This window comes from Macrotis lagotis, chromosome 3, assembly GCF_037893015.1.
Source record: "Macrotis lagotis isolate mMagLag1 chromosome 3, bilby.v1.9.chrom.fasta, whole genome shotgun sequence".
NCBI classification, from domain to species: Eukaryota; Metazoa; Chordata; class Mammalia; order Peramelemorphia; family Peramelidae; genus Macrotis; species Macrotis lagotis.
In genome coordinates this window covers 154,650,369-154,655,131 of record NC_133660.1, presented here as the reverse complement: position 1 = coordinate 154,655,131, position 4,763 = coordinate 154,650,369, and the positions used below count along the sequence as shown (strand labels likewise).

The following is a 4,763-nucleotide window of genomic DNA, read 5'->3' as shown; positions in this document are numbered from 1 at the left end:
CATCAGTTCCCTTGCTATTGTTGACCTCTTACTGCTCCAGATTAACTTTGTTACTATTTTTTTTCTAGACAGTAAAATAGTTATTTGGTAGTTTGATTGGTATGGCACTGAATAAATAACTTAATTTGGGTAGAATTGCCATTTTTATTATATTAGCTCAACCTAACCACGAACAATTGACATTTTCCCAATTTTTTTAGATCTGACTTAATTTGGGTGAGAAGTGCTTAATAATTGTGTTCAAACAATTTCTAGGTTTGTCTTGGGAGGCAGATTCCCATGTAGTTAATGTTGTCTATAGTTACTTCAAATGGAATTTCTCTTTCTATCTCTTGCTCTGGGCATTGTTGTTAATATATAGAAATGCTGATGATTTATATGGGTTTATTTTCTATCCTGCCATGTTGCTGAATTTGTTAATTCTTTCAAGGAATTTTTTAGATGATTTTCTCAAGTTCTCTAAGTATATTCTATCATATCATCCGCAAAGAGTGCAGATGTCTGCACTCTTTTCTCTTCCTCATTAACAATTCTGATTCCCTCAATTTCATTTTCTTCTCATTTTACAGCTAGCATTTCTATATGGAATTACTATATTGAAGAGTAATGGTAATAATGGGTATCCTTGTTTCACCCCCGATTTTACTGGAAATGCTCTGACTTTATCCCTGTTAGATATGATATTTGTTGATGGTTTTTGATAGATACTGGTTATTATTTTAAGGAAAATTCCATTGTCCCTAAAATTTCTAAGTGTTTTTAATAGGAATGGATGTATTTTATCAAAGGTTTTTTCAATAAATAATGAAATAATCATGAGTTCTGTTGGTTCTGCATTCAATTATGTTGTGTTTTTCTAATAATGAACCATCCCTGTGTACCTGATATAAATCCTACCTGATCATGGTGTATTATTCTAGTAATAATTTGCTGTAATTTCATTGTTAAAATTTTGTTTGAGATTCTTGCATCAATATTCATTAGGGAGATTGGTCTAAACTTTTCTTTATTTATTTTTGTTCTTTCTGATTTAGGTATGAGAACCATATTGTTGTTACAAAAGAAATTTGGTAGAACTCCTATTTTTTAATTGTTTTTTTCTCTGATTTTTTAGAATACTTTATTTAGAATAGTAATTAATTGTTCCTTAAATGTTAGGTAGAATTCATTTGTAAATCCATATGGACCTGGAAACTTTTTGTTAGGGAGTTTATTGATGTTTTCTTCAATTTCTTTTTCTGAAATGGGGTTATTTAAGTATTTTATTTCCTCTTCTGTTCATCTGGGCAGTTTTCATCTTTGTAAGTATTCATCAATTTCACTCAAGTTATTGAATTTATTGGCATTCATTTCAGTAAAGTAGCTCCAAATTATCTCTTTAATTTCCTCCTCATTGGTAGATAGTGCACTCTTTTCATTTTTGATAGTAGTAATTTTGCTATCTTCTTTCTTTTCTTTTAAATTATATTAACCAGTGTTCACTTGGGCACCACATATACTAAAATTGGAATGATACAGAGAAGATTAGCATGGCCCCTGTACAAGGATGACACGCAAATTTGTGAAGCATTCCATATTTTTTCTTGCTATAACATCTGATTAAATTCCAAAAGAAACATAGACCCTTAAGTGCCCTTAACCTGTTTGTAGCTTCCACGATCCTCGCTGCTCAAAGAGCCCATCCTGGTGCTGGACAGACACAGAGAGACTCATCTCAAAAAGAAAGTCAAGGAAGGTGATTTGTAAAAGGTGGTGGTAGTAGATCTTGTTACCTCTGAGACTTATCTTCTTTAAGGATATGATTTCTCTCTCATCACACCCAATTTGGATCAAGGTACAACATGGAAACAAAGTAAAGACTGACAGAGTGCTTTCCATGGAGGGGTGGGGGGAGGGAAGCAAGATTGGGGGGAAAATTGTAAAACGTAAATATCTTTAATAAGAATTAATTTAAAAAATAATAAATTATATTAACCAAAGATTTATCTATCTTATTGGCTTTTTCATAAAACCAACTTCAGTTTTATTTGTAAGATCAATGGCTTTCTTGCTTTCCATTTTATTAACCTCTCCCTTGATTTTCAGAATTTCTAATTTAGTACTTAATTGGGGATCTTTAATTTGTTCTTTTTCTAGGTTTTTTAGTTCCATACCCAATTCATTGATTTCCTCTTTCTCTATTTTATTCATATGGGTATTTAGAGATGTAAAGTTCCCCCTCAAAACTGCCTTGGCTACATCCCATAAATTTTGGTATGATGTCTCATTAGTTCTTGGATATAATTACTGATTATTTTTATCATTTGCTGTTTGATCCACCCATTATTTTAAATTAAGTTATTTAGTTTCCAATTAGTTTTGGTTTGTCTTTCCATGACCTTTTATTACATTTAATTTTTATTGCATCATGATCTGCAAAGTATTTACTTATTAATTCTGCTTTTCTACATTAGATTATAAGATTTTCTTGCCCTAGTACATGGTCAATTTTGGTATAGGTGCCAAATACTGCTGAGAAAATGGTATGTTCTTTTCTATCCCCATTAAGTTTTTCCCTAGATCTATCACATCTAAGTTTTTTTAAGATTTCATTCACCTTCTTAATTTCCTTCTTGTTTATTTTGTGATTAGATTTATCTAGTTCTGAGAGAGGGAAGTTGAGGTCCCTTATTATTAACATTTTTCTGTCTATGTCTCCTTGCAATTCCCTCAGCTTTTCCTCTAGGAATTTTGATGATTTTTCCACTAGGTACATACATGTTTAGTAATGATGTCATTTCATTACCAATGGTGCCTTTTAAGAAGATGTAATTTCCTTCCTTATTCCTTTTAATGAGATCGCTTTTTGCTCTTACTTTATCTGAGATCAGGATTTTTTTTTTTACTTCAGTTGAAGCATATTATATTTTGCTCCATACTTTTACTTTTTTCATGGATTTCTTCTTCCCACATGGCATTATTATCATCTGTATTTACAAAGTAGTTTTCTATAGTGAGCACTCTTTACATTTCTTTGCTCATCTTTGTTCTTTGAGCTCTGTTCCTGGAGTATAAGGATTATAGATCCAAACATTTTATGCTGCCACTGGGGTCTGATCCATGGTTTTTCATTGACCAAAATGTTGCATATGCAGTTGCAGAAGTTTATTTCCTCCTTTGTGTCTAGGTTCTGACTTAGCAGTGGTTTATTCTCAACCCAGTCCTGTCTTTTGCCCTAATGTTCCCTGGGTTTGGATTTTGTTTGGGGTTGGGCCCTTCCCTGCTGGCTTTGATCTAGCTGCTGGGACCTCTGCTGTTGTCAAGCTGTAGGGACTTGGACTATACTGTGGTTAAAAATCTACTGGCTTCACCACTCTACTGCCTCCTGGATTTTACTTCCCCTTTTCCCTCAAAGAAATAGACCTCTATTGAAGATCCTCTATGATGTTTACCATTGAAAAATTCTTTGGATCTCTTTTTCTTGGAGGGATCTGCAATTTGAATGTCAGTGCAGAGGCTTCATTTATCTTTGGTAGGGAAAAGCTCTGGGAACATGTTAGTCTCTTGCCACCATTTTAGCTCTATCCCCTCATCACAGAATTTTGATAGATTCAATATTAAGAATGAGAAATATTCTTTGATATGGCCAATGTGTAGAAATTTGTTTTCCTTAGCTATGCATATTTGCTACAAGGGTTTTATCTTTCTTTCACTCCCCGCCCCCCTTCATGGGGAAGGTAAGAGGAAAGAAAATAATTTTTTATAAATTTAAAATTTGAAAATTTAAAGATTACATTAGCTTTGAGAGCTGATGTATCATCTGTTACTGTGCACTGGGGTTATAGTTATCTAAATCTGGAAATATTATTCACATAAACTTACTTATCCATATCTCACACATCTTGCACTTGTAAATTTGGTGTGTTTTTTTAAAAATCCCAGTGTGCAACTTTATAATTATCCTCTAAAAATTACTGATGCCTCATCCTGTCATAAATGTGATCTTGGATTCTCAAAGGTTGTGCAGGGAAGAATAGGCTTAATAGTATTTCCTAATCATGCTGAGAAGGCTTTACATATGATCCAAAAGATGAGCAGTATGTATTTAATTTGAGTACCAGTCTAGCTAAGTTCAGAGAGGTTCATCAGCAGAGGACTAGATATCAGATGAAGGCATTTTTGTCTACAAAAACTCACAACACAGAGGGAATACAGAATACAGTAATAGAAGGACTCTTTCCAATAATGAATTTTCAGATCTTTGAAGCATGAAAATAAATTACATTTTTTTCATATTTGTCCCATTAAAATAACTTGTCAAAATATTTTTGAATTCTGATTCTGTCATCCAACCTGTTAGCTTCATGTCTTCTGAAAGTGTGTCAAGCACATCATCTCTATTTTAAAATAATCGATCACAAATGTTAATAATAACACAAATGAACTTAATCTCTGTAAAGTTGGTGCCAAGGTCATATGCTAATTGAGAAGTTGGGGACTTATGGGAAAAGTGTAGTGACCTGGATATAGATCTACTCAGATGTTCAATTTATCATCTGGAGTCAAGGAAGATACCCCCACATTTAACCACAATCACATTTCTTTTTTCCTATGATTATTGTTTTTATAGCTTTTATTAAGGAATATTTACTAGGAAACTATAGCAAGAACAGAAGTTACAAATATTTTTACCCAATATATAGAACATATTCTCCTCAATACCACTTCAAAGTCTGTGGAGAGTTGGTTTAGATTTAAAGGGATTTCTACATAGAATTTTCCCC

At 32.8% G+C, this 4,763-nt stretch overlaps 1 non-coding gene across 1 annotated transcript; it reads left to right on the top strand.

The window, feature by feature from the left end:
* The first annotated feature begins 1,474 nt into the window (after positions 1-1,474).
* On the top strand, positions 1,475-1,581 carry LOC141519797 (U6 spliceosomal RNA). Its single transcript, XR_012477433.1, has one exon. It is a non-coding gene; the product is annotated as a U6 spliceosomal RNA (small nuclear RNA).
* Positions 1,582-4,763: the final 3,182 nt, after the last annotated feature.